At 44.8% G+C, this 26180-nt stretch overlaps 1 protein-coding gene across 1 annotated transcript in view; it reads left to right on the forward strand.

Annotated features, from left to right (window-relative positions):
* Window positions 1-4145: 4145 nt before the first annotated feature.
* Window positions 4146-26180, forward strand: part of BRINP1 (BMP/retinoic acid inducible neural specific 1) — a 182018-nt gene continuing 159983 nt past the window's right edge. Inside the window, exon 1 of the mRNA XM_027105976.1 lies at window positions 4146-4533. The gene's annotated coding sequence lies outside the window, so the exon portion shown is untranslated. The remainder of the gene's footprint in view (window positions 4534-26180) is intronic.

Raw genomic sequence — 26180 nt, forward strand, 5'->3', positions numbered from 1 at the left:
AATAAAAATAACTCGATAGGTGCCAAATGTTATACCTCATACAGAGGCAAATTTTTCCTCCTCTTAGCTCTTGTAGCATCTCCTGTAGATCTTGCACATGCCACTAATTTCTATGGTGCATTGTGATTGTTTAGGGAGAAGTTTGACTTGGCAATGGACTTCAGACTCCTAGAAGACAGAGACCAGGGAAGATATTTATTTCTGAATCCTTCACATCACCTCACATTCAGTAGGCACTTAACAAAGGTAGACTTTTCCTGCCTTTGTTCAGTCTATTCTGAACCCAAAGCACCCCAGATTAAGGGATTTTAACTCCTTTGAGATTTGACAGAGTAGTAAACTTAAACTTTTGATGCAGTAGCAGGTGGCTCAGAGTCCTGCACAAATAGGGCCAAAACTTATCTTTATTTAAGAAGAGGAAAGTAAAACTTGCAGTTCAACCCTGAACATTTATTTATATTTCTTGTTTATTTCTAGAAAAAAAAAAAGGCTGTTTACCTTTTGTTTTGTTTTCTCTGTTGGCTTTCCTTTTACAATTTTTTAACCTCAAATCTAAATGAAGCAATCTATAAAATCTAAGGTCAGGCTGAAGACCGTAAAAGTCATCTACTCTATATGTCCTGAATCTGGGGTCCAGGTGTAGACCTCCGTGAATGAGACTGGCAAAGAGGGATTCAATGAAATTCCATGCAAAATGTTGTGGCCATTTTAAAAACATATTTTTCACAAGAGAGAGGGTCCATAGAAATTGTGAGGTTCTCAAAGGAGTCCATGACTCTAAAAATATAATCCAGTGCTTATCAGACCATCATGTTTTGAAGACTAAAAAGGAACCATCCCATTGTCTCACTAAATGTCCTTGGAAAAAGGTCCCATTCTAATATCACCCAAAATCTATAGACAGGAAGTTCTTTCCTAAGTCTATCCTAATCCTTTGGCACCTCCCTCCCCATGCAATCCCTTGGTAAATTCAGTGGAAATAGCAAACAGCTGCTCACCAACACCCACCCCAAAGAAAGAACAAGACATTTCTCACATATCTCAAGCTGCCTTAAATGTTCTTTCTTTGGCAAAGAAGAAAAAAAAAAAGAAATATATTTTTGGCCTCTAAACCTTTTCCCACCCGTGTGCATTTCTGCAGAAATGTTATCCATATGGTTCCGATTGCTTCCTCCATAAGTCATTAGGAATGCTTTGCACTGAGAACTTTTCTGATGACCGAAGAGTCTTTGGAGACTTTAAAAATGGCCCATTTAGCCTTTCTTCATAGAAACAAGGAAGCTAAACAGAGTCAAATGCAAATGAACTAAGACCTGGAAAGGTTGAAGTTTTATTCAAAATTCAGAAACCATGAGACTTAAATATATCCATGCAAAGCCTACACCTCCTCCTCCAGGGACAAGAGCTGATAAATACTCCACTGGCACAGAGGATGCCATGGTCTCAGCCATTTAAGTTGATATTTAGGGTTGGATGCAGTGACCCCATTAAATCCTAAGCTCTTTCAATCACCCTGAAGCTTTCCCATTATTCCCAGGGGACACAGTAAAGATTTTAGAGTTAGATTTGGGTGTGGAATTCTTGACTCCATCACCTACTAGCTGTACCTTGTCATGCTATTACCTATCTCATACCTCATAGCATTTTTAAAATTATAAAAGATAATATAGGGAAGCCCCAAATGAAATGCCTGATGCATAGTAAAAGTTCAAAAATTCTCTCTCTCCTTTTTCTCTTTTTCTCTGTTTACTAAATAATCGGTACTTGGAAGGGTTCCGTCTTTCCTGGGGGAAATGCTGACTGTGTGAGGTGTAGGAGAAGAAGATAGGAAAATGTTCCATAGTGTTAAGTCCCCTCTTTCTAAGTCATCTGGACCACAGCCATCTTGGGAGACTGATTAAGAGAGAAAAGCTAAGAGGAATCAGTCTGTACCTTGGTCCTCCTCTGAAGCTGCCTAACTAGATGTTTCAGACTGATTTCAGAACTTAATTCCCAGCAGGCCTGCTGTAGCCTAAAATCACTCAAGGAGGGATATTTGAGCTGGGAGATGATGGAGAAGCAGAGAGAAAGAGAGGGAAAAAATAAAGGAAGAGATGGAGTAGAAAGAGACAGAGAAGAAAAAAAAAAAGACAGAAGAGAGGAAAGAAGAAAGGAAGGGGGCTTCCCTGGTGGCGCAGTGGTTGAGAGTCCGCCTGCCGATGTAGGGGACACGGGTTCGTGCACCGGCCTGGGAAGATCCCACATGCCGCGGAGCGGCTGGGCCCGTGAGCCATGGCCGCTGAGCCTGCGCGTCCGGAGCCTGTGCTCCGCAACGGGAGAGGCCGCAACAGTGAGAGGCCCGCGAAAAAAAAAAAAGGAAATAGCAAGAGGAGATAGCGACCTGGGGCTGCATACTGAGATGGATGGGAGAAGCAGTGTGTGTGGTGAGTGTATTTTTTTGTGGTTGGAATCAAAGGCTGAAATGTCTCAGGAATCATGGGCCAGGATCTGAACCTGAGCGGGGGAAGACGAGGGAAGGAGAAAATTGTCCAAGCAAAAAGGGAGGTGTTTCAAGCAGGCAGAGAGAGAAAAACCCTCCTTGGTCAGTGGCTGGAGAGCTGTCCGTGGTGCTGACTGCCCGTCATTTGCAGCAGACAGTAGGAGAGAGGAACTTTGAACTGGCTACTGCGTCTCTCTTCCCCGCCTCCTCTCCTCAGTCCTGCACTTCTCAGACCCAGGCTTGTTCTCTTTTCATCTCTTCTCCCTTTCCTCCTTGCCAGTTAAATATTTTTTTCCTCAATTCCTCACTCAAGAATTTCTTTTCCATTCGAGCGCGGTTTTGTCTGGGGAGGTGCCCGTGTGGGTCCGTTTCAAGGCTCCTCTTCCTCTAATTAATTCACTAGCCCCTAGATCCTTTTAGGTCTAAGTATCACATCTCTCTCCTATCACCCTTCGGGTAATAATAACATTAGTAACAATAGCAACTGTAATTAAAGATAACATGCTTTGAGGACGCAGTAGGTGCCGGGGAGTATTTCAAATGATCTTACATACATTAACTCATTTAAATATTACACCAACCATGTTAGATAGGTAGTTATATTATCCTGTTATACAGATGAGGAATTAGAGCTTAAGAGGTAAGTGAATTGACCAAGATCACATACCTACAGGATTCTTACTCATCTAGGGCCTGCACTTTTACTGAATCTGGGTTCCTTTAAATTTCTCATCACTTTTTCCTTATTGCTCCCTGCCCCTTCATCTGGTACCTTCGCCAATGCCTACACTTGCCTAAGCTTCCAGGGACTAGGAACCCTCATTGCTGATTTGGTTTAAATTAAAAAAGGAAGCAAAGTAAGCAGAAATACAGAATATGCGCTGTGTGAGAATTCAGAATGTGTTCTGGCCTTCTTTTCTGCTTTAGGCAGAGGCCCCGTGCCAGCAACCCCAGCCTGCATTTCAGGCTAAATTGGGAGTCTTTGGTTCTCTGTATTAATGCCTTAGCCCCCGTACCCTCGCCCCTTTCCTGCCTCTGGTGGTATTGAGAGAACTTTGTGTCCCCTCAGCGTCTCACTCCTACATCCTGCCCACGTAGAGAGAAGCACTTGCTTAATTCTGGGAGGTTACGTGGGCTCATGCCTACATATACAGAGAAACAAACAGTCTGAAGTACTCATAGAGAGCCACGCAGATACAAACGGACCCACACGGGCACCTCCCCAGACAAAACCGCACTCGAATAATTACGCACAGACCCACAAGCACCCGCATACCTAGAAACAGATACCCGCGACGCACACAGCTACAGAAACGCTTAAGAGCATCACGATGCGGGGGTCTGCGCATACCCACCACACACAGTCCCTTTGGGTGCTCAGACTCGGAGAGACGCCACCCTATCCCCAGACCCACGAGACTCCCCAGTGGCTCAGCCTCAGCCCACCCAGGCCGCCCCTCCCTCCGAGGAGGCCTCCCTTCTCTCGTCCTCTCTCTTCTCCTCCTCCTCCGCCTAAAGATGTACAAAACACTCCTCAGAATAAACCCCGGCTCCTGGCTCCTCCCTGCCCGCCCCTAGGCAGCCGCTCCCCCATTCATCTTCGCCGGTCGCTGGGTAAGTCCCTCCCCCCGCGTAGCCCGGCCTCTGCTGCTCCCCGCCCGGAGACCGCGGCGCACTTGGACTTCCCTCTCCATTCGCTGGTCGCCTCGCTCCCGGGCCCCAGGGCTGCGAACTGAGCTGGCGCGGAGTGGGGGGGAGGAGGAAAGCGCAGGCGAGAGAGGGCGAGAGCGAGGGAGCCAGAGGCGGAGAGCCGGGAGACAGAGGCAGCAGGGACCGCCTTCCGGAGCCGGGATTCATGCCTGTCCTCGGGACCAGCGAAGGGGACTTTACGGCTGAGTATGAGCCAGGCTGCTAGGAGCCAGGTACCCCTACGCCTGCAGTCCCCGCGCCGTTCCCGGTATGCGAGCTGGACGCAGGGCTCTCCCAAGTTCCCTCCGAGCCGAATAAAAAGCGTCCGCGCGCAGCTCTCCGCCAAAGACGGACGTTGACTCCAGGTAAGGCGGCGCCGGGCGCCGCGCAGGCAGCCCCGCTGCCCTTGGAGACCGCCCGGGACCGCATTCGGGGCGCTCCCGCCCGCCCGGCCCCTCCCCCTCCCGGCCCCCTTCCGCGCTTCCCTCGGCCACCCCGACGCCTGCAAGTCCTCTCAGCTTTCCTGGGGAGGGGGGGTGTCTCTGTATTCTGGGGCGCAGAGGGTTAAATGCGGGTCTTAGGAAGTGGCGTGTGTGCTCCCCGCGCGCTCCCGACGTGTGTACCATGGTGAGAACTTGATATGGTGCTAGTGTGTGTTTGCGTGTGCGGCGTCGTTTGCGTTCGATGCGTGTGTTTGTGATGTGTGTGTGTGTGTGTATGTATGTATAGGGGAGGGGGTGAAAAGAGGTCCTCTAACCTACTTAAGGCACGATGTGTGTGTGTGCATGCTTGTACGTGTATGTTTGTCTGCGCTCGTGTGTCTTTTTAATTAGGTCTCTCCAGCGTACAGGGAATGGGATCCTTACTATAGGATCACGTAGCCATCGGGAAACCCGCTGTGGATTCCCCTTGGGGCTCTGGGCTTGGGATTTGGGGAGGATTCCGGGGATCGGGATGGTACCTTATTTAGCCCAATATTGGTACCTTTGAAGGACGATTTCTCCAAAGGATGGAGATCTGCTACACTTGGACTCACCGTTTAATGTGAAAGAGAAATGGCCAAACCCTGAGGCAATGAGAGGCTGTCACTTTAAATTCCACACTGGGCAGATTCCAGGATTCTGATGGGAATTTGGAGTCACTGGGAGAAGTCGCAGGTGGACTCATCTGGGGCAAGTCTGGGATAGAGTCTACCCTGCCTCTCTGTTTGTAATCACAACAGCATTATAGCACCTCCTGCTTCTGTGCTCTGGGGGAGGATCTGGGCAAGTCTGTATGGATCCCCCTCCAGGGAAAGGAGAAAGGGTCCTCAGGGACTTGCTTATCCATCATAGCTACGTAGAATCGCAGAGGAAATTTCATCTGGGGGCAGCTCTGAGAAATATGGTAGGAGATGGATGGGGCACTTCCCTAAGACAGATCCCTCTTTCCCTTCCCCATTGGGGAGACCCAAGGGAATCTTTTCCTGTACTATGCCTCCTCGTGGCTCCACTGGGCTTAGGAGGATCCTGGGAGAAGGCAGAGAGGCAGAGTGTGTGTGTGTGTGTGTGTGTGTGTGTGTGTGTGTGTGCACGCGCGTGCGCTTCCATACTGAAGGAGACCTACAATTTGGGAACTGGTTGTGGGTGGAGAACTCATGGCGGAGTGTGGCGGTAATTGACTTAAACTGCTGTTGATCTGCACCTCACATCTCTTGCTTGGCTCCAACATACTGCCAAGGGCACACAGGGCTGGTGGGAAGAATCTCAGTAAGGAAGACAGTTCGGGCCAAGCCCCCCTTTCCTCTTTCCTCCACCTTCTAGGAGGCTGTCTAGGTAAGTCCTTTGGCCTCCCGGGCTAGGTCCTGCTAGGCTTGGACTCTGGGGCCAGCCATTGATTTGATTCCCGGATGTGTCTTAAAGGCTTGCCCTACTCAGCAAAAATGCTGAGTTTTACTGCTGTTAGCATGGCTTCCAGACTCGGCAGCTGTTACTTTCCCGAGGTAAGAGGCAGCCGTTCTGCTGTTAGGCAATGAGGCGCTGGAGGACAAGGGCTGAGATGCTGGGACCACAGCCTCTTGTCTACCTAGGCAGGAAGAGGCCAGTGGAATGGTCTTCTAGGGGAAAAAAGTAGAAATATACTTGTCTTAAAAACCTGTATGTATATATTTATCTTCTGGGGAGAGATAAAAGCAAACGTGTTCGCGGGAACCTGCCCTGGCGGGTGGGTGACTATGCTACCTGCAGGCACTTGCAGACACACCGTTCTCTGGCCAGAGGCTGACACCTCAGGCTGAAGCTTCACGTGGCCACAAGGAATCTGCTTTGGGAAACTCATGTCAGAGCAGAGGTCCCCACTTCACTTTAGGTGGGGTGTGTGAAGGCAAAGGAGGAGACCCCATGTTAGGAACTGCTCTCATTTTCTCTCTTTTTTAATACATAGACAATAGAAGCTGGATGGAATATTGAAGAGCAGAAGGGCAGGAGTCTGTAGCCAGAGAGGCCATGAGAAGTCCCCAACATTGTCTAGCGAGTTGGTGGGATGCCCAGGGCTAGAACCTATGATGCCTGACAGCCAGATCAATGTCTTTTCCTCTTGGCCACACTGCCCAGGGACTATATATTGCTCTCCACCCGTACCCTGCCACCATGTTCCCATCCAAGATAATCGATTATCTTCCCTCATCAAACTTCTCATTTCAGAGATGCATTTCAGAGCTGTTCATCTGGAAACATGACCTGGAGAGAAAGGGTCCAACGCTTTAATCACACTCCCGGTTAGACAGACAGAAACAGATAGACAGACACACACATGCACAGAACATACATTCCTTCTGTAATGCCTTCAGAGAATGACACACAGCTAGGGACCTAGTGCTGCCCATGCCTAGTAGACAGAAGCCAGCAGAGCATCTGGACTGTACCTGAGCTCTTTATTAAGAAATGCTTAGCTTTCCCCGGAGCCAAGTGTCCACCCATCTAGCAATGCAAATACTTCAGGCAAATTCATTTCTTTACATCAATGAGTCTCGTACCCCTATACAATCATACACATTGCCGTCACAGGAGCATGCACAAGCACACATACATACATGGCACTCACATGGACACACGCAGATTTAGAAATCTTTTCTACTTGGTATACTTCCCAGAAGAGAATTGCAACCTCTGCACCAAATTGCTTTCCCCTATATAAAAGCATCACCCACACGAAGACTGGGACTCATAGTCCCATGGAACGGGAAGTATAAAGCCCTGTGAAAGATGGGCTCTTAGGAAGTTTAGAATCATGTGCAAGCCAAAGGGTGCTCGGACTCCTAGCTGCTCTTTTTGGGGTGCAGGTGAGCATGGAGAAAAAACACATGGATATTTCAGGCCCATCCGCAATAGAGCCTTTCCACACAGGCTTTTCCGGGGCTGGATGGCACTTTAGCTCCCAGAAGGGGGAGCTGTGACTCCATTCCAATCAAGAAGAAACAGATCAGAGATTCCAAATCAGCTGTGGAGCCCCTGTTGAGTTTAGACAGCCCAGCTCAGACTGCAATGAATATATTTGAAATTGTACAGGTGGGGACCTTAAAAACACTCTCCCCTGGTCAGTCCAAATAAGACATCTCCTTCTTAGTGCTTACAAGAGTTTATGCTTTTGACCAAAAAGTCCTCTGTTTCTCTGGAAAGGTCTTTGCCCAAGGGACCTTCAGTTGTGGGAAGAGAAAATTTCGGATTTGCATCCTCTAGCTTATCCCCTCCCGATTCCTTAGATGAAATCACCAGTACCTATCACCTGACCAGGCCACTAGGGTTAGCCATATCCTACTCATCTTCTCTACCTGCGTCCGCCCTGCTAAAATCGAAAGATTAACAAACTGGCCACTGAACTCCCAGTAATCATATTAAAGACAAGATGGGGATCATGTGAAGAGGACGAATCTTCAAATGTCATTCTCCAAATAATTCCCCTCATTGTTTTCCATTCTAACCCCTTCTGCAAGGAGTACCTCTATCTTTCTCTTCTCCATTTCACAATGTCAGCCTCACATTTTTAATATCTTACCTGTGTTTCAGCATCCAGCTCAAATGACCCTTCCAAGAAGTCTTCCCCAAATCTTATTTTGTAATTAATCTCTTTCTACCCTGTTCTTTCATGTAATTTTGTCTGTTTTAGCTTGCGTCTCTCTTTGCCCTGTTTCATACTTCTGTGGGCCTGTGTCTCACTTGCCTCTTCAATATGGTCTAAGATCTTAGGAGCATCTTTTTATCCCCAGGGACTGACACAGGGTAGTTGCTCTAGAAATGTTTGCTGTTACATTTGAAGCCCAGTTTGATCAACAGCTGTAATTTCTCTCTTTCCCTCTTTCTCTTTCTGATAATTGTTTCATATTCACTCAAAGCAATTCAGTCATGGCTTCAAAAATTATACCACCTGTACCAACAATGTAGGGATACCAATGATGATACAGACAAGTAAACTTCTCTCCTACTTGGAAGTGAAAGCTTCCCTGCTGTGTTGCTGGGTCTTTAGTTTTGTTCTCATTTAATCTTCCTTCTCACCCAGTGAGGCACACACAGCCCCTTTTAGTGAAGAGGAAAGTGAAATGCAGGATGCATAGGTCCCTTGCCCAAGAGGAGAGTGAAACTCAGTATGGCTAGGTCCCTTCACGTAAGCAACAGAGCTAGAATTTGAACCTAAGTCCTCCTTGCTTCAGCGTCTCTGCCTTTTCCAGTGTACCTCTGAGTTAATGGTAACTGTTGTGGGTGGCCAAGAGGATTGGGTTGCTCAGTAGTTGCTAGGAACAGTTGGGGGCATATTATTAACTCTTTGAAATTGATGTTTCATGACATTCATCAAAGAATCTCAGTGTTTTAAGGTTCCACTATAACCAAACCTTTCTCCTTATTCAAGAACCAAGAGTCCTTTTTGTAATATTCATAACACATGGCCACGCAGTCTTATTTTTAGTACTTTTAGCAACAGTGAACTCTTTGCCACACAAAGCAGCCTGTGTTGTCTAGGGAGAGCTTTGCTGGAATGTTTTCTCACCTTGACACTAAGTCTGCCTTCCATCCATAAGTCTCTAAAATCATATAACACAAGTATAATTCTCTTCCAGTCTTATAACCACAGATATTCTCTTTCAGACTAGATGGGCCTATTTTCACAGCCCTTTCTCCTGTAACATCCATTCAGGCCCCTCACCAAACTGTATGTTGTCCTGTGGGCATCATCTAGTTTATCTTACTTATGGGGTAAGCCACAAAAGGGAGAGGTGAAGTTGAGTGAGGATTAAAAGGAACGTTCATTCATTTAATGATTCAGCAAATATTTATTGGCTGCCTACTATTTTTCAAGCATTGCTATAGACCAGTTCTGTCAAATAGAACTTTCTGTGATGCTGGATATGCTCCCCGTGCTGTCCAGTATGGTAGCCACGAAGCACATGTGATTGCTGGGCGCCTGAAACATGGCTAGTGTTACTTTGGGTTTTTTATCTTATTTGATTTTTATTCATTTTATTTTAATTTACGTAGCTGTATGTAGACAGTGGCTACTTACTGAACAGCACAGATCTAGACATCAGAACTGTAGCATGAACATGGTCCTGTTCTCATGGAGCTCATAATCTAGTGGGGAGAGATTACCGATAAATGAGTAAAGACATAGGCAAGCAAAACAATTGCATGTAATAGTAAATGTCATGCAAATAAAAATTGGGGGTAATAGGCTAGAAAAAAATGTAGGTCACAGAACTTTAGATAGGGTTGTCAGAAAAAGAATTCTCGGAGGGAGTGATATTAGAACTGAGATTTAAATGAAAAGGAACCAACCTTGTGATTATGTGGGGAAAGAATATCATATCAGAGGCAGAGAGAAGAACAGTGATGACGTCACTAGGCAGGGTCAAGCTTAGGAAATCTAAGGGATAGTGTGACTGAAGCTTTTGCATGAGAAAGGGAATGTCATAAAATGAAAATAAGGTAGGGAGAGGCCAGATCACAAAGGTCTTGTACAAGGTGAAGGATGAGAAGTCTAGACATCTCCCCTTTGCAGTCTCCCTGTCTAGGAAGTAGGTAGTCTGAGGACTGAGCTGAGGAGAGCTTGGAGATTGACACAAGCTCATCATTACGTGTTCTCTCTGGGTTTTCTTCGTGTCCATTTTTAATCAGTCATTTCAGTGAATTCCTCTACTCTTAATTTCTAGTCCTGCTCTGAGTGCTACACACTCTGGAAATACCCAAATCTAAAGGGTGGGGGAGGACCTGGAGAGGGGGGAATGGCTAGAAAAGGAGAAGAGGAATGAACACCTGGGGAGAAGTAATTGAAATGAAGTCTGATGGAAAAGGAGGAAAGCTGGAATCAGTTTGTATCAGCAAATATTTATGGCATCTCTTGTCTGGGAAAGGCCTTAGACAAAATGGCTTGGGGGTATGGCGATGAATGGTGCCAAGGACTAGAGGAGGTCTGCAAATCCATAGATAATCAGCATTCATGGAGATTGATCATTGCCATTTCAGAAGTTCTGTGAGAGTTTGGGGAAGGGTAAGATTAAAAGAAGACACAGAGATGGTGATGGTAGAGGAAGGAGGTGGATGGCTATGATTATGAAGTGTTGGAGATCAGAGATGACATCTGTTCATGTTATATCTTCATTAATTCCAAGTGTACGAAGAGCACAGAGACTCAGGGCACCTGATTTTAGTCCTGGCTCCTACCACCGTATATGTGGACCACCTTGAGAACATATCTGCCCTTCTCTGGGCTTGCCTTCTCCCAATGAAGAAGGACCACACGGTGGCCTGCCTTACTGAAGGGATTTGCCCAGCTCTGCGGAAATGGTGCATGACGAAATTCTTGTAAAAGCAGAGAGAGACTCACACGCGATAGCCACACTTCATCATAAGGTTTAGATGTCTTCTCAAAAAAGCAAATCAAAAAGAAGTCATACCTCAGGGCACAGATTGTGACTCAACACAGTGTTGCTGAGTGGGATAGAGGTGGCTTTCTTGTAACTCTTAATATCAAAGGGATTACGTGTTAGCAGGAAACCCACTGTCCTCCTGGAACATGGTAGCCTAGAAAGGCTGCCTAGAAATCTATAGACAGTCCTTGCTACTGAGGGGGTGGAGAAGACAATTAAGAAGATAAGGAGGCTGAGGAAATGTGAAATTAATTTCCTTTTCCCATATGAGGGTGAGGGGCATCTTTATCTCTCAAAGGAACTGTCTTTTGGAGATTGCAGGTGGCCTTAAGGCAAATAGACTGAAAGAGACAGGGTGTGGGAAAGTTAAGAGCGGTAAATTACCAGGCCTGTCCGCTATCCCTTGTTGGACACACGTAGGAAAGAAAGCCTGGGGTGGACACAAAATACATCATTCTGAACAAATCTTGTTCTCAGTTTGTGATTATCCCACAGGGTGCAGAGCTGCATACAACAATGTCAGGGCCATCTTGGGAACAGCTAAGAGACTGTATTCCCTCCAAGTGTGAGGACTTAGATGCATAAGGCAATTAACAAAAGCAAGATGCCATGGTTTTTGTGTAAATTGCAAAGGTCAGAGCAGCAGGGTTCCAAGTAAATGGCCCATCTGAACAGCTAGAACCTTTTGTAAGGGTTAACCCAATACTGGCCGGGAGGGGTTTCTGAGGCATAATTTATCTAGCCTTTCAGAAGTCCTGCAAATGAACCAGTAGGAACCTCTATGAGAAATAATGGATCCTGGGGGTATTTTGGAGCAGTTGAGTTACAGATTGATGACAAGCTGATTCAGGAGGAGGAAGGGCAGACATCTAGGATACAATTGCTTTTTAGAGGACCCACACTTCTAAGTGGTCAGTCCTTACGTAGGTGAATTTCTGGTGGGCTGTGGAATCCCTAGACACTCCAGAGACCCCCACCCCCCCCCCAAGATCGATCTGGAAGACATTCCAAGAACTGTGATGTCTACCTTAAGTAAGCATGTTTTGGTTTACATGGTAGTGGATAAGCTAAATTTCTCATGGAATTTGATGGGCTCTGGGTTTACAGGCACATCATAGGGGAAGGACCCACAAGAAGAAGCCTTACCTGGCACTATAAAAACATCTGCACAAAGCACAGGAGCCATTAAAAAAAGAAAGTCAGCACTTTGATATGTTTGGGAATGGAGGGAAAGATTGAAAAGTAGATTACCCAGCAGCAGGGGGTGGTAATATGGTTTTCCTACTGGGATCAGTTTTGGAGTCATGACTCTCTAAGGTGACGTGGTCCTCGTCAAGTGCCATTACCAGAGTTGGCCGAGGCAAGGGAGGGCCGAAAGGGGTCATAAAGAAATTTATTCTGAATGCATATCAGCAGGACAGCGTCATTCAAAGTCCAGTGAAACCTCACAAGTGATTCCTGAAAATATTACTGTATCAGCTGCAGTTTTACCTGCCCTCTCCTCTCAGTTCCTGACAGTGAGAATTATACATTTAGGCAGAGCATAGGATAGAACTTGAGGAGTTCTGGAAGGGTCTTTGCCCACAATATTTAGAGATGGCTGATCTATCACAATTAGAGAACCATTCTTGAAGTGGAGCAGTGGGTATGCCAAGAATGTCAGCAATTCTTTGAGCTGTAATGGGTACTTGGCATAGATATCTTGTTGAATGTTCTCAACAAGCACGTGCATAAGCAGTATCATCCCCCATGCTAGAGATGAGGAAACTAGGGCTTAGTGCAGTGATGCCCCTCGGTCAAGGCCACACGCTGAGTCAGTCATGTGTTGAGGATTTGTACTATTTCTGTCTCACTTGAAAGCCTAGTGGTTGAAAGCGTGGACTCCAGAGTTTGCATGGCAGCTGTGCCACTGACTAGCTCTGTGACCTTGGCCAGATCACCTAATGTTTCTCTGCCAGTTTCTTCATCTGTAAAATGAGCATAGCAGTAGTCACTCCTCATAGAGATATTGTGGGGTTTTAATGAGTTTATACGATAGGTACTTTGAATCATGCCTGGCAGATCATCACCATTATATAAACGTTAACTATTATAACTTTTTTTTTTTATTATTACTACACCCTGTTGCATTAGATGAAATGTCGCCCAGGCCCCAGGTATGTTCCCCAACTGGAAAGGTCCTGTAGGAAAGAGATTATTATCAGGTTCGAGGTACTACCTTGCAAATGAGCTTTCTCAATCTTTTCTTTTTTTTTGGAGGTACCTCGTGGTATGCAGAGCTTCCCTGGCCAGGGATTGAACCTGCGCCCCCTGCAGTGGAAGCACAGAACCCCAACCACTGGACCACCAGGGAAGCCCCTCTCCATCGTTTTTACCAATCCTGTCCCCTCATATGGCAATGTGATACCAGCAGTTAGGCGAGAGATTAAGAGAGTGGGAAAAGGCCTTGAAAGATTCAAAATGATTGAGGCAGATTTTTTAATTCTTTCTATTGCCATGTGTCAGAAACCAGATATGCCATACGATCATTGACCAATCAGGGCTGAAAAGTCATCTTCAACATGGTCCGGGTCAACTTTCTCTTTTTTTTTACATATACACTTTTTCCTCTTTAGGATCCAACTATATCTGAGTTGGTCGTGGTACCCTAGTCCCCTGCAGCCCATGTTATTGTACCTCTTGATCTGGTGTCCTAATCTGTAAGACCTGGGTGTTCAGCAGGTACCTGTGGGAGAGCAGCTGATTGACGGCAGGCCACATGCCCTCATGAGAACCATGTTTATCATCCTTCTCCTCACGATTCCCCTCTTCCTTGTCTTCATCCTGTATCTTACCAACTGCTTGTATATCTTAACATGTGTATCTTATTCAGCCTTCACAGTCACATTCTGAAGCTGGAATTCTTCTCCCCATTTTCCAGATGCAGACCGCATGCCTCAGAGGTGAAAGGATTTGCCTCAAGATAAAAAACGAGTGATAGCATCAGGTCTCAAACCCATATCATCAGACACTAAACATAACGTCTTTCTACTGAACTGCCCTCCATCCACACGCACCCCTAAGGCATGGTCCAGCCCCCGGAAGCTTGGTGGCTTCCCCAAATCAAGGTGGCTTCTTGCTGTTTGGTCTCTGTTGTTTTAGGCCAGGTACGTTGTTGCAAATCTTCAAGCCTTCTGTCATTGTGTCCCTGCCCTCAATCCCAGTCTTGTATATGCCTAAATGAGGAAGGCATCTATCTTACGTGCTCCAGGAGATGTTATAAATGGTGTCACTGGAGGGAGACTCCTTAAATCTCCTTAATAACCTGCATTTTGCTTTCTCTCCTTCTTTATCTGTCAGCGTCATGAATATCTTCCACTCTTCCAGTGCTTTCTGGCTGCCAACTTCATAGCCTCTTAAAATAGTAATTTAACTTCACAATGCCTCAGCAGGAAACCTTAGCTGAGCATGTTTATTTGCACCCTTAAGTTGTGGAAGCTCCAATGCTGCTGAGACCAGGACCAGTGGTCATAGAATAAGCTACTTTCTGACTCTGGGCCCCAGCCAAGAGCCAAGATCTTACTTTTCTTGGGAATAGAATCACCAAAGCCACCTCTGGTAACAGTAGCACTTTTAAAAGAGGCTCAGGAAATAGCAGGGTGGAGGTGGCATGAATTGTGACAGCCTAATGTTGCAAGAGAAAAGATATATATAGACAGATAGAATATATATTATGTAAAATATATATAGAATACATATGTATATATATTCTCTCTATGTATATAGATATCTATATATACTCTCTCTCTCCACACACACACACACACACACACACACACACACACACACACACAGACTCACATGTGCGTGTATAAAGGAATACTGAATGTAGTTGAGAATAGGTAGGAAGGAGAAGAACAGTAGATATAGGGGGAAATGTCCAAGGCAGAGTTCTCTCTCTTAATGGAACCTGAGCCCAGATATGGTCATAAGATCATCTTTTGCCAGAGTATGATCTGAATATGATGGGACTTCCCGCTAAAAATGGGATGGGGAACACACTTGGTTCATAAACCTATACAAAACCCCAAAATATTCAGGTTCCCTAGTAATCAAACAAATGAACATAGGAATGTGATGCCACACGACATCATCAAGATGTGTGTGTGTTTTTTTTAATGCCAGCATCCGGTATTGGTAAGAATGAAGGGAAAAAGACGCTCTCCTGGGGCATTGGCAGAAATCTTTATTGAATGCAACCTTTTATGAAATGTGACTTGCATTCTTTCATTTAAGAAACAGACATTGTTTATTGAACACTTGTTCTGTGTAAGACGTTGTTCTAGGAGCTGTAAATGCAGCAGTGAGCAAAACTGACTAAGCCCCTGCCTGCTTGGAGTTGACCTTCTCATGAGGGAGAAGAGAAATAAATAAGCAAACATATAGTATGTCAGGTGGAGGAGGGTCATAGAGGTGGAAGGTAGCCTGGTGGGAGAGGGCGGGTTGTTTTGTATAGATGGGCAATGGACATCCTCAGTGAGATGTTGACATTGGGCAGAGGTCTGTCTGAAGTCATGGGAGAGCCATGAGGACATCCGGGGACGAGCATTCCAGCAAGAATAAAGTCTCTGAGGTCAGACTGTGCTTGGTGGATTGGAGGAACAGTGAGACCAGTGTGGCTGCAGTGAGGTGATCAAGAGGAAGGTGGGGAGAAGAGGAGATGCTCTAGAGCAGGGTCAGATCTCTTTCCATCTCTACCGCTCTCGTTGTCTCTGTCCCTATTTTTTAAAAGAAGATGAAAATCCTTCCATTTTAAGAAATTCCCCATTCCAAGAAGTAAATGAATTATTTGTATGAGAAGAAGGAATTCAGAGTGTTTGGGAGAAAAAAGAAACACCAAAACAAAGCATATCATGGAATATCTAGAGTCATTCAGAATGATAGTAGAGAAGCACATTTATATGTTAGAAGGTGGGATGAAAATAGGGAACCTGTAAAACGGGGCTAGCAGCAGTACCTCCCTGATAGTTTAGCTGTGAATATCTGTGAATTCAGCTGAGAATGAATATCACGTGTATAAAGTGCCTAGCAGCATGCCTCGTATACAGTTAAGTGCTGAATCAGTGGCACTCATGATGACATTTATCGGTATGGATATATTTTTTGGTAACCTACTAAGTTAAAAAAAACCCAAAAAAACCCCCCAAAGCCCCATAAGGTACAGAATATTGTGTATAGCATGCTATTTTGAAAGGTGCACCTTAATATAATATTTGAGTGGTTAACTCTGGGCGATAGGCTATGAGTGAATTTCAGTCTCTCCTTTATACTTACCTGTATTGCCTAATATTTCTCTAATGAATGTGCATTACTTGGGTAATGAGCATTTTAAGCAGTAAGATGTGGTGGACCAGTGAACAGTTCTTGGTAGAAAAAAGCCCTGAAGAAGCAGAGACACGTGCTTTAATGCAGAGTTTGCTAAATTTCTAAGTAATTTGTCCTAAATCAAATTTAAATGGACTCAGTTTTTTTTTCCTTTTTTTTCATGACCTTGGCCTGAGCAATAATACTCATAAGAACCAAATATTTGATAAGTAATTTGTACTTTGCAATATACACTAAAATAGCTCTCATGCCGTTAAAAGACAAGCTGTACCACTTCTGAATCATCTGGAATCATTTCACCTACTGGTAGTATTTTGTGAGCCACGATTTGGGAAACACAGATTTAGTGGGTGCCACCTGGGAATCAGCTTTGACTCTAAGAGTCACTTTTAATTTTGGGTAAATCACATTCCTTCTCTGGACCTCAGTTTCCTCGCTTTTAAAATGAGGGCTTGAGATTCAGTAGGGGTCCTAAGAAACCCTTTGGAGGTGCACCGGGAGAGTAGGAGGGTTGAGCAAGTGAGATTGCCTCAGAGTCCGTCCTCACCTTGCCATCTACCTAGAGCAGATCTACTTTATCTTGGCTTTATTACTCTTGTATAAGAGTTGAGTAAAGGGTTCCAAGTCTTTTAAAAAATGACTTGAAAATCATTGGTTTAAACATTAAATGAGGGCTTCCCTGGTGGCGCAGTGGTTGAGAGTCTGACTGCCGATGCAGCGGACACGGGTTCGTGCCCCGGTCCGGGAGGATCCCACATGCCGCGGAGCGGCTGGGCCCGTGAGCCATGGCCGCTGAGCCCGCGCGTCCGGAGCCTGTGCTCCACAATGGGAGAGGCTGCAACAGTGAGAGGCCCGTGTACCGCAAAACAAAACAAAACAAAACATTAACTGGTCTTTAAAGGGGATTTACAAATGATAGATTTTGTCCTCAATTTTAAGTCATTGTCTTGAGCTCTTTGGGAAGCTATGTATGACTCTGACATATCCCCAAGGGCTGAGTGGGAAGAGAAGGCATATGTAAGACTGTGTCTTTGCCACCTTTGTAATCACAATGCACGACATATAATCGCCCTCAAAGATTAAATGAATTCAAGAAGGTATGAGCTATATATTCAAGGCAGCCTCGTATGAAAATGAAATATTTCCACAGGAAACCTCAGGAGTGAAAGCATGCTAATCCATGTTGCCCAGGAGAGGCTTAGGACAGGCAATGGCATTGGAGGGAAGGATCTGTCCTCGTGCAAGTGGAAAGGGGGCATTCCATGTAGTGGAAATGGTGGGCACGAAGACGTGACCCCAAGTTTGTGTGTTTTTCATCACAGAACCATAGAATGTTAGAACTGAGCTAGAAGGGACCTTAGGATGCATCATATCTGACCCTCCCTCTTTTTTTCAGATAAAGAAATTAAGGCTCTGATGGGGGAATGTTATGGCAAAGGCCACGATCTTTATTAGTGAGGTTGTTAAACCTACCCCGACTCCTGATTCCCCGGCAACAGTTATTCTTCTGACTGAACATTTTCATGTCGTTTCCCACGGTGCGCGAGTTCCTCTAAAACTCCGAGAAAAAGGTGTTGTGTGGTCAAATAAATTTGGGAGCTGCTTCAATGATTTACCCTCTCTTGGAAATCAAATTATATATAAGCATATTTCCTGACAAAGTCCTGTCATAGAGATTTTAAAATCTAATTCAATCTTTCTCAAAATTTGACTACATAGTTTCAACTTTCTATATTTTTCATAATAATGTTCTATATAGCTTACTTGAGGAAACTCTGCACTAGACAAATCTATCTTCCATAGAAAAATAAGAATATTATGAGTACGGAAAAATTTTATATGAGCAATTCTGATGGTCCATATTATTTCAGAGATGATGGTCATATTAAGAAAATTATTATCAAAGAAGAGTAAGAAGGGAAGTTTCCCAGATATAATGTAACTTTCACCTTCCTCCCTCCCTTCCTTCCTTCTGCCTTTACCATCCTACTTTCCTGCCCTTTTTCTCTCTGATCTCCAATGAATAGGACATTTTTTTGATCTGAAGCTCTGCTGGTCTGATAAGGAGACAGGTGTGCATCATGAGGTCATACAGAGTAGCTGGTGCTGCAATTGGAGCATCACAGCAGGTTAGGGAGAAGAGAGGAGGTCTGTCTGCATGAGCCATGAAGGACGGATAGATGGAGGAATGGCATTCCAAGTAGAGAGTGGGAGATGAAATAGTTCAGTCTGACTGGAGAGCGTGCTCAGGGGCAAAGCTAGAGACAATCTAAGGATGAAACATATAAAACCTTAGAACTCCTATTAAGTAATCTGTGTTTAGAACATTGTTGCTAACTCTTAAGAAGTGGATGGACTTGATCACATCTGGGATTGAGAAAGACAAAGACAGGGATACGGGGAGGGGGAGGGAGGAGTCTGGTGGCCCTGTAGCAGGTTATCGTAATTGTTCAAATGACTGATAGAAGATGTCCTTCTAGGCTAGGGCAGTGACAAGGGAGTGGATTGGAGAAACAGTGATGGTGGGACACAGGAGAGGGAGGGGTTAAGGATAACTTCCTCTGAGGCTGTGCCAGACCTAGGCCTGTGCTCTCTAAATAGTGCGTCCAGAAACAGCAGGGTCTCAGTTATCTCACCGTGGGCTGTGAAATTCTAAAAAAAAGAGTTCTCAAAACAAAATTGTTTAATTTGCTTTAATTGAAAAATAAACATATGCCATGTACAGCACTCTCGGGAGGAGGAGGAAAAGCTAGAAAATGAAATGAACAGTTGGGTGTGGTAGGCCCTCAATTATTAGAAATTCTGAAATGAGAATTGGTGTTGGTTGAGGACATTAATTTGGGGTTAAATTCGGGAATGGGAAGTGTAAGCCTTTTCTCTAGGCCTTGGTTTTCTTAATCTCTCATGAAGTTATTATTTTTATTATTATTAAGAACATTAGAATGGAATAGAATCTGCAAAAATACTGAATCACTGTGCCATACACCTGAAACAAACACAATATTGTAAATCAGCTGTACTTCAATTAAAAGAAAAAGAACATTGTAAAGCAGCTGTGGAATAAAGGAAGGAGTGCTGAACATAGGGTCAGACAAGGGTTTGATCCTTTCTCTGTGGTGTTAATTATGTGACCTTTGGCGAGTTATTCAATTTCTTAGCCTCAGGCTGCTCATCTGTAAAATGGGGATACTAATCCCTACATTATTGTGTTCCTATGAGGACTGTATAATTAATACACATGGAATTTCTAACATACTGTTAAGAGATGATGGAGAAGGAGGGGGAAGGTGAAAGAGGAGAAGGAAAAGGTGGAGGAAGGTTAGAAGGAGGCAACGGGAAAGAAAGAGGAGGAAGAATATTGCAGTGAGTCCAGTGGACTCATTCAGTCACACAGGATGGATTTGAGAGCCTTCTACATGCTGACGCTGGGGGGTACCATGGCAGGAAACAGCTGAACCTTGCCTCTGTGGCACCTCTATTCTAGCAATCAGTATTCTCAATCTCTAGGCCATAGCATGGAGTCAAGGAGGAAGATTGGGTGAAGGGAGGTGGTTGGAAAGCCTCAAGATGTGTTTTAGGAGCCCTTATCTCAGTTGGACATTCTTCTCTCTTTTCACAACCAGTCTGCCTTCCCCGATCAAGTACAGATGCTGTGACCCTGACGTAGGTTCCACTTGTGTCATGGGGAACACAGTCTGACCACCACTTTCACATCAAGGTGATGGTGGCTTGGAATTGTTAAGCTTTTTCTCTCTCTCTTTATTTTTTTTTTTGGCTGCGTTGGTTCTTTGTTTCTGCTGTGCGCGGGCTTCTCGTTGCAGAGGCTTCTCTTGTTGCGGAGCATGGACTCTAGGCGTGCAGGTTTCAGTAGTTGTGGCTTGCGGGCTCTAGAGCACAGGCTCAGTAGTTGTGGTACATGGGCTTTGTTGCTCCGCAGCATGTGGGATCTTCCCGGACCAGGGCTCCAACCTGTGTCCCCTGCTTTGGCAGGCAGATTCTAAACCACTGAGCCACTAGGGAAGCCCCTGTTAAGCTTTAAGTGTCTTGATTCTTATGATATTGGAATCTTAGAATGATAGTTGTAGAATCTTAGGATAATAAAAACTGAGAGTCAGAATCTCATGGACTCATAGAATGTAATATTTATGGAATATAAAAAATCAACTCTGAGTACCACCAAATCTTAAAAATCATAGACTCATGGAATTAGAGTTTCTTGGAAGAGAATGGCATTTTATGGTTATCTGGTCCACCCTCCTTCCTAGTTCATGGAAAATACTAATATAGCATTAAAACTACAAACATTCTTGAGAACCTTTATACAGGAAAAAGGTGGCCTTGAAGGAAATGCAATGCTTAATAACACTAATGGTAATATTTTGATCAAGGGACACTGATGGTGGAGACAGGTGGAGTTTCTGAACATAAAAATTCTTGGTGGGGGCCAGGGAGGGCAATCGTTGACTTTACTGATACCCGAGACACTCAAGTAATAGAAATCTTGAAGCAAAATAGGAATCCGTGACTTTGCTCACTGACCATTCATGTTGTCACTTTAGAAAATAGTCCCCTAAATATTGGTCTTCTTTCTTAGGACTGTAAGTTCTGAGAGTGACAAATGCATCTCTGTGACTTATACAAGGTTTCTAGAAAAGTGCTTCGCATTGCTGGACCCTTCAGGCCTCCAGTCTTATTGGTTTTTTCCCCTCCTTAACTTCCTCTTGTTCACACAAGGTCAACCATTGTTGATCTGTGTCCTTGCTTATGTTTCCTCTGAAGTGCTGGCTTATATGCCCAAGACTTTTTTCTTTTAGAAAAAAAACCCCACCTGGCGTCCATTTCGTGTGGAGTAGTTGTTTCCTCCACATCTCTCACAGGTACAGAAAGAACCTGGCTTAAGGAAATGTAGAGAGTATGTAGGGCTCTTTACTTTATACCACGGAAGCTGTGTGTGTGTGTGTGCACATTTGTTCATGGACATGTAGGTAATTTACATTTTTTGGCATGCATTTCTTAATACCTGTGGATGCCTATATATGTATATATATATATAGGCATCCACAGGTATTAAGAAATGCATGTTAAAAAAAGTTCATATATATATGAAATACATATGAAAAAATGTTCATAAATATTCATATATATATATACATGAATATGTATGTAGTAAATACGTATGCACCGGCTGAAACCATAATCATCCAACAGAGCAAACCTGTATCTTTGGTTTTGGGGGTCGAAGGAGTTTGGGGAAGCACATCCAAGAGGCAGAGGGTAGACAGCTTAGTATAAATTCATCCACAGTGCTGACATGACTATGTGCTTTGCAGGGATTTTTCACTACAAGTTATTAACCCCTGAGATCTTTTTTTTCAAAATAAGTATACCCAGGCCCAACCCAGACCCACTGAATCAGATTTTCTTTGGTAGTGCTCTCATTTGAATGTATTTAACAAGTTCCCCCAGCAGTTCTGAAGAGCATTCTTGACTGACAACCTCTGCTCTCTGGCAGCCTTCATCCAACAGCGGTACCCAAAGGCTAATGTGTGTCACCATCTTTGGGGAGGTTGATTGACAGGCAGGATCCCAGCCTCCACAGTCCTGGAGCCTGACTCAGAAGTTCATGGTCTGGACCCAAGATGCTTTTGAAAAGCATCAGGTGTGTCCATTTCAGGTGATCCCGAGACCACAGTTAGTGAAATATTCAGGTAGGCTTTAAAGATAGAAGAAGAGGGAGCCAAAGGAAGCGAATATCAGAAGGTATTCATGATACAGAAACTGAAGGAGGAGAAAGACAGAAAGAATTGGGAGGAAAGGAATGCAGAACTTGGGAAAGGTATCAGGATGCTCTTGTGTGGTCGCTTTGGCAGGTGCAGGAAAGGTAAAACCCCCATGTTCCACTCATGTTATTTCAGCAAGAGCCTGCAGGAACTCTGAGGCAGGCCGTGTGTCTCTGTTTTACAGATGATGGGACTGAGGTTCGGGCTTAAGTGATTGTTTTGAAGTCACACAGGAACAGAACTGGGATTGGAACCCAGGTTTTCCTGCCACGTGCAGCCTCCCCCCACCCCCGCACTTCCCGTCACTGTCTCCTCTGCTGGGGTTTTTCTCAGACCCCGACCTCAGCCCACATACATCTCAAGCTATCTGACACCCAGTCAACAGAAACACTCCAGATTCACTGCGCTCATGCTCCAAGGGGCTGAAACAGAGCTTCGAAATTCTCCTTCGCTTTTAATTAAGAAACGATTTAGGCCAACCCTGGGTTCCCAGTTCTATTTAACTGCGACTGCTTTTAACTGTTGCTGTATTTTTATTGTGGCAAATGTGATGCACCGATCCATCTTCCCGGTAATGCTTCTCAGTTTCTGCTCCATCTGTTGAAGAGAAAACATTTGCAGAAATTTCTTGGCTTCTCTCCAAGGGCTGAAACTTCAGTTGTAGCAAGGAATGCAGTACAGGAGATGGAGTTGGCCATCGGCGAAATCAGGAAATTGGCAACGTCTATTTCCAGTATTTTCTGGATGATCATTTCCCCAAACTAAAGGTTCTCCCATGAGCCCAGCCAGTGCCATCATGTTACCCTGTATGCATCTGGGGGTGGCTGGGCACCCCACAGTTAGGTTTTTCCACTCACATTTACAATGGAACCATCAGTTCTGTTCTCATCTTTGTCCCTTATTCCAAGCTAGATCCAACATTGGGGTTTTTCTAATAAACTACCCTTAGTTCTTAATAATAAGGACTATGCTTGGTGTAGAAGGGGTTTTGGACTCACATCGGTAGATTGAGTTCAGGTCCCTACTTTTCCATGTTTTAACCCAGAAAATCACTCAAACTCTTTGAGCCTGGATTTCCTGGGAAAGCCCTGGTACGTTGTAAGTATCAAACGGTTTAATTAAAGCCCGAATGCTCTGCAGATTGTGAAATGCTGCAGTCATGCTATACATACCCAGACATGCCAGTAATTTGTCAGCTTATTTTACTTGTTCATTCTTTCATTTACTTACTTATTTATGGGACATTTGCTGAATGAATGCTATACACCATGTCCTGCTTTGGTGTAGGTGATACAGACATGAATAAGGCAAAAGCCACACCCTCCAAAGCCCACATGTATGGCAACATAAGTGTTGGCACATGGTTATGAATAGGCTGTGGTTTCCTCTTCCTGGGGAGTCAGGGGGTTCTTCAAAGAGGGGATGACCTTGAACTGAATATTAACGAATAAGGGGTGCGTTAGGTTTGGGATGGGAATAGGGTAAAGAGAGCATTCTTGGCAGAGGAATTGGCTTCGGAAAACCTAACAGAGGGGTAAAACAGATTGGGACGTGCTGAAAATATCTGCAGGGAATCTAGAAAGTAAAGGCAGAGATTCTGGGAAGAGACACGGAGAGTAAGATATGGCGAATAATGAGGTAAAGTGACAATAGCTGATAGTTGATATCTAGAGGTGGGAGGAAGCCATTGATAGATGTAATCAAGGAAGTAGCCCAGTGTGACACTGTGATTTATAATAAGGAGTATAAATTTGGTCTTCATCCCCCGTTCTGGTACAGAGCTCTGAAAACCCTTGGAATTTCCTAAGTGATGAGAGCTACGTAGGTGTCTTTTGTTATGTTAATAAGGCACCTTTTGAAAAGCGCCAAGGGCTGGGGCTGGATGCCAGTGGAGTCAACCAAGTGATTAGAGGGTTGGAACTTTCAGTCCCATCCCCCAACCTCTGGGGAAGGGGGAGAGAGGGTAGAAGCTGCATCAGTCACCAATGGCCAATGATTTCATCAAGCGTGCTTATGTAATGAAACCTCTATAAAACCTCCCAAAAGGAGGGTTTGGTGAGCTTTGGGATTGGTGAACACGTGGAGATTTGGAGAGAGTGGCACTCCAAGAGGGCATGGAAGCACTGTGCCCTTTCCCCTTCCTTGCCCTTTGCATCTCTTCCATCTGGCTGTTCCTCTAGTTATATTTTCTTATAATAAACTGATGATCTAGTGGGTAAACGGTTTTCCTGAGTTCTGTGAGCCGCCCTAACAAATTAAACCCCAGGAGGGGGTCATGGGGACCTCTGATCTACAGCCAGTGGATCAGAAGTATAGGTAATAACCTAGGCTTGCTATTGATACCCTGAGTTAGAGGGGGTCATTGGAACCTTCAGTTGCTCAGAAGCACAGGTAACAACCTGGGCTTTAGCTAGGCATCTGAAGTCCAAGGTCATTGGAACCTCCAGTCTATCGCTGATGGGTCAGGAACACAAGTGATGACCTGGGCTTGTGATTGGCATCTGAAGTGTGTGTGTGTGACGGCGGGGGTGGGGGGGGGCACAGCGTCTGGGTAGATAGTGTCAGAACTGAGTTGAACTGTGGGACACCCAGCTGGTGTCTGAGCATTGCTTCTTGTTGTGGGAAACCCTCCCTGTCCCCAAGCCCGGTCATGTGGGGTGAGGGCAGGAAGTCTGAGGCTCAATTTTTTCAGTGCTTGGGGGATCATGGTAAGCCACAGCAAGGGGCTGAGTTAAAAAAAAAAAAAATCAGGCATGAGCAGAGGATGCTGAATGGATAATCTGTTTGAGTGTCCCTCTTAGTAAAACAAAGGGTTTGCACAACTGGATGGGAGCCATGGCATTTGAGGTTGACTGCATGGCCAGAAACTGGGAGGTTGGAGGGAAAGGCATAACCTCAGCACTCGGTAAGTATTTTAACTAGAGTGTCTTGGCAATCCTCCTATCCACTTACCCATTCATCTTTTGTTCCCAGAACACCAAAAGACCCAATAATAATGAAAGATGGCTTTTTACTGAACACTTCATTTCATTGAATGCTCAGAAAACTAAGATGCTAAGGACGAGGTACAATTCAACTGATACAGAAACAGGTTAAGAGAGTGGACATGACTTTCCCACATAGAGAGGGCCCCACAGCTTGAGTCAAAGCCAGATCTGTGTGCCTGTGGTCTCTACTCTTGATCGCTTCACTATCCACATTGGCATTTTAGGAATACCTGGTTAGCTCTGGGAAGGAGCTGGTAAAGAGGAAGAGGCTGAACAAGTAACAAATTGTGGTTACTCCTGCGGGTAAAAAAATCCCTTAGAACTCTAAAAGGAAGTCACTCTGGTGGTGGAATTCCAGGCATAATTCCCAGCTTTTTCAGGGAGGAACTTTGAAGCAAGGAGGAAAGTCTATGTGGGCAACTTCGTGGGGCACCAAGGGGTGGAGATGGAAACAAGAGAGGATGTCGGGCCCTCTGGCTTCTATTAATTAACATCCTTCACATCAACTCTAGTGGGTTCTTAGGAAACACCTAACATTCTGGATACTGTCATGGAAGCTGCCTTCCTTGGCAATCTACCAGAGACAGAGCCCCAAAGTGAAAAGACCATAAAACAACCCATAAACTTTATTTTTTTCTCCTTCTATAATTACATTTTTATAGCATTTTAAAATTCCTTGAAGAAAGAGCCATAGAATCACAAACTCTGTGGTCTGAAATGTCTCTGAGATTTTTAGCCTCTTTCTCCATCTGTGAATGCCAACCCCCACTCCCCTCAATTCGACCTCTTTCTATTGCTGAAATCTCTGCCTGTCGGGCTTTTCTTTCATGTATATGACTTTCTGTGCCATTCTTCTTTGGTCAAAACTTATAGGTTGATGTCTTTCAAATGCTGATCTAAAATTTGGTGTCTAAATAGGAAGGGACATCTTTTATTTTGAGATTATGCCCTCCCTATTTTCTGTTAAAATGTACTTTCTCTTATAA

This window comes from Aethalodelphis obliquidens, unplaced genomic scaffold, assembly GCF_003676395.1.
Source record: "Aethalodelphis obliquidens isolate GAN/ISIS:26980383/991018 unplaced genomic scaffold, ASM367639v1 scaffold7, whole genome shotgun sequence".
NCBI lineage: Eukaryota > Metazoa > Chordata > Mammalia > Artiodactyla > Delphinidae > Aethalodelphis > Aethalodelphis obliquidens.